The sequence below is a fragment of the Hipposideros armiger genome, unplaced genomic scaffold (genome assembly GCF_001890085.2).
Source record: "Hipposideros armiger isolate ML-2016 unplaced genomic scaffold, ASM189008v1 scaffold_464, whole genome shotgun sequence".
Lineage (NCBI taxonomy): Eukaryota > Metazoa > Chordata > Mammalia > Chiroptera > Hipposideridae > Hipposideros > Hipposideros armiger.
In genome coordinates, this window is record NW_017731814.1 from 1,015,399 (window position 1) to 1,023,223 (window position 7,825).

Genomic DNA, 7,825 nt, shown 5'->3' on the forward strand with positions numbered 1-7,825 from the left:
ATGTTCCTTTGTGCTATCCCCCAGCCCTTCCCTACACTCCCAACTCCAGGACCCAGGCAAGCACTGATCTGCCTCTATCATTATAGAGTGGTTTGCATTTGCTAGACTTTTATATAAATGGAAACATACATTCTGTATTGTTGTTTTTGTTGTTCTGACTTCTTTCACTCAACACAATTATTTTGAGATTCACCCATGATGGTGTACATATCAATAAATAGTCCATTCCTTCTAATTGCTGAGTATTGTTCCATTGCATTGAAAAACCACAGTTTGTTTATCCAAAGCTATGGATGGACATTTGGGTTGTTTCTAGTTTTTGACTGTTACAAATAAAGCTGCTATGAACATTCTTGTAAAAGCCTTTGTTGTAGACATATGCTTTTATTTATCTTGGAGAAATGAAATGGCTCTATCTTGTAGTCAGTATGTGGTTAAGTTTGTAAGTAACTTTGTAAGTAACTGCCAAACTGTGTCTTAAAGAGGTTATATCATTTTTCATTCCCACCAGCAGTGTGAGAGTTCCAGCTGCTCCAGCACTTGGTATGGTCACTCCTTTTAATTTTAGCCATTTGAGCAGGTGTGTAATGGTTCTCATTGTGATTTTAATTTGCAGTTTTGGAATAAGTAATGATGTTTATTAAGCATCTTTTCACATGCTTACTTTTTCTCTGAAGTCTGGAAATTATTATTTGCCTCTAAGAATTCATTAGTTTTTCCAGGCTATCATAAGTAAATAAGTAGATAGAAGATAGATAGATAGATAGATAGATAGATAGATAGATAGATAGATAGATAATAGATAGATAGACAGATAGAGCACATTTGGGTGCCTATCTATCATGTGCCAGGCATGATTCTAAATACTAATAATAGATCTTTGACTGAGACAAACTCCCTCTCCTCATGGAGTTTCTATTCAGGTGAAACAAACAATAAACAATGTAATGTAATATAATATAATGTAATGTAATATAATGTAATGTAATGTAATGTTAGCTACACATAGGTACTATGAAGAAGGCTAAAGCAGCATATGGTGACAGAGAGTGAAGTGATGGGGCAAGGGTAGGGCAACTTTCTAAGACGACCTCAGGTTTTCACATTTACCACCTCCACTACATTGCCAAGTCCTTGCGGGCTCTTTACAGCACCTTCTGCTGTATTTTGCACCATTGATTATACTCAAAACATATTTGTTAATTAATTGTTCTTATTTCCATGTCCCCTTCCACAAGGGTGGGCATCCACCTGTCCGTCTGTCTTATTCACTGCTGAGTTCCCCACACATAACTCAGGGCCAGAACACAGTAGGTATGTGTTTAATACATATTAATTAGACAAATGAATAGAGGATGGGAAGAAAGAATGCTACATAGGAAGAATAGGATGTACAGAGAGAACTCAGTGAGTGCCAGCACTGAGGCAAGAATCCCGATTTATAACCACAGCCAGCTGAGGACTCTTCCTAGCATCCTCTTCTTGGCAGACACCTGTGCCACAGCTCACCCAGATTCTTATTTCCATCCCATTTGGCGCTGATGGGATGCAAATGCCTCCCAGGTCTCCTTGTCTCCACCACAGAATTACCTGGTTCTGGTAAAATCGATGGCTCCAAATCCCTCTTCCTGTGGTCTTACTACGGAATTCGCCACATTCTGCACAATTAGTGATGTGAGACTCTTTCTCCTTCTCCAGACTGAGGATGTCTTGAGAGTAGGAGGAAGCCAGTCTCATCAACTTTGTGACCTCCTTGGCCCCATTTCAGTATTAGGCACACAGGAACTCAGGAAATATTTATTGTATTAAATTGAATCCTGAATTCCTCTAAATGATTCAAGATATCAGTGAAATACCCTTGACTACTCCATAAGGCAGAACAAGAGGAAACAGTCTGTGTTCCTGAAGCATGAGTGCCTAAGGTTAGACTTAAAGAAACTTTTTTTTTGTCTCTGTCTTCTACGTTGTTAATATAAACTCCCACACACAATTTTACACTTGGCAGTTTTTGAAAACAAGAGAAGCTTTCAGTCTGAAATGCTCTGAAATGGTTCAAAGAAGAGACAGGGACATGGATGAGATGACCTTTAAAGTTTGGAGTTTGTTGAAATGTGTCCCTTGGTCTTATCTGTAGGCAGCGCCATGAACTCCAGTTCCAACTCCATGGAGTCGCCTGGGCCACTAGAGTGCACTGAGGCTCCCCCTGAGAACTGCAGACCTGGTTACAGTTGCCGCAGAGCTCAGGAGTCATGGCCCTGGCACCCTGGCAGGGAGGAGACAGCTAGAGAACAGGTGGTTCTGCAAACCAGAGTTCCCTTGAGGATGCCCAAAAAAACCACCATCCAGGGCGCATGGCCTCCATCAGAACAGTGCTATGCAGTGTGGATGAGGTTTATGGTGGCCTTGCCCCGGAGCTATAAAGTTTATTTCTGCACATTAGCCGGTCCATTGTCCCTTGCCCCTGCTTCCTTTTTCATCTTCTTTGGTAGACCTGTCAGGGTCCTCTTTCAAACAAGACTGAACAGGGGTGGACAGAGCTGGGGGCGGGGCTGCTCTGTCAGCACCTTCATAAAGGCACTAATGTGGCGTGCACTGCACCCTGGCAGGTTTGCATTACTCATTATCTGCTGTGCTCAGAGACTCTAAATAATCTCAGCACCCCTGCCTGTGCGCTGACTCTGAGGCTGCTATGACCAAAAAATGGGCAGGATCATTGCAGACAAAAGGAAGCATCTTTGCATTGGGTGGCAAGTTGGGGGAATGGAGACTTGTGTCTATGCTCAGTTTTACTTCTAGTAGGACCTGTGCTCTTTTCTAGGTTATAGTCCCTGAATCCATGGGGAAATATTTTAATGAAATGAGNTCCACAATGGGTTTAAATGTTTTGGTAAATGCTAGGTCATGATTTAATTACCTTATTAGAAAGAACTGATGACAATAAATAAAATAAAATATTAATTAAAAAAAATAAAATAAAGGCTATTTACCCCAGCCCTGAGGCCATGCTAAGTCTATGCAAAGCTAAAAGAGTATAAAGGGTGGCATTAGATGCAGAGTTTAGGTATATTAAAGCAAAGGGCATTTCATAGTTTGGATGTCCCATCAGATTTAATAGACAGTGTCCATTTGGTGTCACACACTAGGTGGAATTTTAAACTTAAAAAATTAGAAAATAAATTATTAACATAGAATCTGACATATTGGTAGTAGCAACAATCCAAGATGGCAGTTTATTGGTTGCTGCAACTGTCAGATGTTGGATGATGATATCTACTGTTAAGGTTTGTGATTGCATCTCATTACAGACTAAGCATTCTCTCATGTACAGGCATACTATGTTTTATTCTGCTTTACTATTGCGCTTCATAGATACTGCATTTTTTATAAATTGAAGGCAAGACCCTCCACCAGGAAAAATATTACAACTAGCGTGATTGCGATACTCACTTTATTACAGTGACCTGGAACCGAACCCGCAATATCTCCCAAGTGTGCCTGTAGTCAGTATATTCATTCAATATTTATTATGCAACTACTGTGTGCCCAATTTTATTCTAGGCACTGGGATACAATGGTAAACAAAGACTGACACATTTCCTGCTCCAATAACCAGGAAATCTATTGAGGAGAGATAGACAATCAGATAATAACCAAATACATGAGTAAGATTATTTCAGATGGTGGTAAATGCTATGAAAATAACAAAACTTGGGAAAAAATATTGGAAAAAATATCTGTGGGGTCAAGTGTGAGACTTCTTTACCTAGGGTATTTAAGGAAGGAAGGTCTGTCATATGAGCTGAGACCAGGATGAGAAAAGGTGAACTGTAGAGAAACCTACAGGAACCACATTTCAGGAAGAGGAGACATCAAATACAAAGGCTCTTAGATGGGAACTCATGTTATGTGCTTGAGAAACAGAAAGGAAGCCGGTGAGGTTGAAGACTAGAGACCTGGGGGATAAGATGAGGTCGAATCAGGATTAAGGGTTTGGATTTTAAATGTCCAGTAGGAAGTTTTGAAAAGTGGCAAGATATCATTTCAGGCTCAAGATGGTCACCCAGGCTGCTATGTGGAACATGTAAGCCAGGTAGAACAGCCAGGAGGTGAGCATGTGTCCAGTCAGAGATGATGACAGTGACATTGGCTCTGGTAGCAGAGGTGGAAGTAGAAGAGGTCACATTCAAGGGAGGAAAGGGGGTTTTAAAATTATTTAAATATATATTTGCAACAGCTGTTACTGNGAAATGTTGAAAGGAAGACATTTGTGTGACATTCTGGACATCAAGGGTAACATGAAGACAGCTCTGATGGCCATTCCAGAATAAGAGTTCCAAAATTGCTTTGAAGACGTTGACATTGCTGCATAGCTTCCCAAGAGGAGTACTTCGAAGGTGACCATAGTGATATTCAGCAATGAGGTATGTAGCACTTTTTCTAGGATGAGTTTGCAAACTTAATTGTCCAACCTTCTGCATCCTCCTCTTTTACTTCTGCCATTTCCTTCTTCATTTTCCTTCTTTCTCTCCTCCCTTTCTCCCCTCTTCCTTCCTGAGAAGTATGGCCCCTACATCTGTGAAGCAGTGCAGTGGCTTCAAAGGATTGGATTAGTGGCCAGGTTCATTTATATCTCCATACACTTATAAGAATTTGGAGCCTCAGCTAGTGTGCGGAGCCAACTTGGAATCGTGGACGTGAGCTAAGGGGTGCTCATTGCTCAGGTGAAAACTCAAATTGGGCCTCTTGAGTACTCATCACTTGTGCTGGCCCTTCCCCTGATGTATGTGGCTATTTATGGCCTAGTTCTGTGTTTTTGCTGGACTGATGGACATGCAGATAAGCCTGATAAAAGCCCACAAGAAATAATTGCACATGTAAAATGACTTTATGCTCTTCTAAAAATATTGGGTGACAGCCCTTGCCCTTTTATGAAAACCACAGGACTAGAAGTCAAGACAGTCAAGTTCTAGTTTAACTGCTCACATGTGGCCCTATGCTGAGCACACCTCTTCGCTTTCCTGGGCTTCATCTTTGTTACCTGTAAATTGAATGCATTGGACTGAATGAGCCCTAAGGTCCCTTCCAGAAATTTCCCTTTGTGTTTCTAGGACTCCTGACAATGTACTGCTCAAAAGCAAGAATGAGTGCAGTGAACATTAAAGCCCTCACAACCATGCCTATTCCACGCAGGAAGCGTGGGCCAATGGTGATACATGGAGAGCACACAGGGCCCAGGTATTCTGGATCACAGGGAAGGCCTCTGCTGCCCCTTGACCCAGGATGAGGTGAAGCACAGTGTGGATTTCTTAGAAAGAGAAAAGTTTTTGTCCGATTGGCAAGTATCAAGTTCAGTAATTCTGAGTGGCCTTAACCGTGTGCCATCTGGGAAGCCCATGAGTCAAATACGAGTCACACATCAAAGTGTTTCATCACCCTTAAGCTGTGAATTTTGTTGCATGTTTAGAAAACTGTCCCTGGCCCCTCCAAATACCTTGTCACTTCTGCTGTTTTTGCCCCTATACCTGTGTCCAGACGATGCCTGTTTCACGGCCCCACTCAAGGTCTTCTCCTTCCCACTCCCCAGCCTACCCTACCCCTCTTTCTCTCAAATCCTCAGCTGCCCAAGTTCTGTGGAAATGCATCTTAAAGGAGTGCCATTCATTTGATTCACTGTAGCTCTCATTAGGCCTGCTGTCTGATTTCATAATGTTCTGGGTTTGTGAGCCAGTGCTGTTTTATGACTATGGTTTGTTTAAGCTTTATATGGAACACACACACGTACGAACATCAAGCAATTCACATTATGCTTGATTTAAGTACCGATGTAAACCCACAACTAAAAACCAACAATTGCCTGAAGCCTGAACCATGCCTACCGACCTGCCTCCGTGGTGCATTCAGAAAGGGGCCCTCCTCTCATCCTCTAAGACAGCCCTCTCTCCGCCCTCCAGTGTTCAGAGCCCAGAAACCAATGCCATCCTGGCACAGGAGGGGAGAACATCCATCTAGGGCCTATTTGACTGAACACAAAATTCACTTGTCCAGGGGCCGAAAAGAGCAAAGGAAACAAAATAGCAAGTAATGTCTGCACAGTGCTCTAAATTTGCAAACTGTTTTCATACAGGGTGACCCTGGGAGGCATTACTCTCACCTTGTGAGGGTATATATACAATCTCCATCGTGGGAGGGCATGGAGGCCCAGAGAATGTGGCTTGTTTTTCCAGAGTTTTCTAGTTATGGAATGGTGACTTCAGGATTTGAGCCCATATTTCCCTCCTACAGAGTCCATGGAATTTCCGTGGTATAGAAATGATGTCCATGATAGAGAAATGTGGATTTTAAGAGAGACTAATAAATATTTTAACTAGGTTTATTAGAATAAATATTGGTATTCTTCAGAGATTGCTGACTCTAAGAAGTCTACTATGATTGGTAACTATAGGCCACCATGTATCATAAGCATTACTTTATTTATTCATTCATTCAACAAATGTTTTTAAAATCCATGTTGAGTTCAAGTTCTTATGCCAGTAGTCATTGTGTACACATACATGTTCATATACATTTGTGTGTACAGCCAGACATGTGCCACTGTTTTCTCTTTATCCCCAATGGGCCGCTGTCCTGGCCGAATCCTGTGAACACTAGTCTCCATAAAACCTTTCCAAGTAACTGCCCAAGGAGTGCTCTTCCAAGAGCTACCAGGACGTAGCTTGAAGGGTTTTCAAGACCCCTGAGTGAAGTCAATTCAAAGGAGACTGCCTCTGAGAGAGGGTGGTACCACCGCCTTCCTAAGTATCCCTGGTTTTGCCCCCTGAGTATCCCTGGGAGACTCAACCACTCAACTCTCATTACCTACAAATAAGGGCAATTTATTTCTCCCTCAAACGGTTTCATGAATTCAAGATGCTCTGTGAGGCTGCAATACTAGTTGGTGCTTAGAACTATGATCTGGACTGTCAAGATGCTAGTCCTGGATTCTTAAGATGTCTGGGGAGGAAAGGAGAAAAGAGCAGGAGGCCAGGGAAGAGTGGGGTGGGGTGGGGTTGAGGAGCAGAATGGCATGTCTCACCCTGCTCTGTGCCTCAAGAAAGGTAGCCGATAAAGCCACTGGGTTTGTTCAATGGCTTTGCCTTGGTTTTTTCCTTTTCCCACACTGACAGGCGTGCTTCATTGTTTGGGTTCTGTCTTCTCACAGCACCCATCTACAAAGAGACAGCCAAGGAATAGTTTGTTTCACAAAACAAAAAACAAAAAAAAAGGTTCTTTTGCTTCCTGTCTTGTTCTCTGCAGCTAGGGAACAGCCCTCACAAAGAAGGATTTTTTTTTTAAATGCTACATAATTCAGATAGGTCAGTCCATTTATCCCTGGCTCCATCAACTTTATGATAGAGGTTTCTTTCCAGTGCCTCTTGCCCACCACTAAAGAGAGCCACCTAAAACCTGGGTTCTAGAAAGCCATAGCTAGACCCCCTAATAATATGGACTGCTGCCCAGCACCACCATAATTTATTAATTGATTATAATGGGCGGAAACTCGGGCTATTTACAGCAGAGTTTTCTGAGCTTTTGTTGACGCTGCTAATTCTTGCCAGCCAGAAGGGAGAGTTGGCAGGTCTGGTAATCCAGAGAGGCGCTATGAAGATCTATCCTCAGAATAGCACCAAAGAAGCAGATGATTTATGATACTCAGAACAGTTGTGAATATTCAACTAGTTGAGAGTTTAGGTTGAGGATATTTCATAAACATATCATCATAGAAGGCAAGTTCAAAGGGAGAGAAAGTGGGGAATAAAGAAAGGCTATTTCCGTCTCAAAAGTTTGC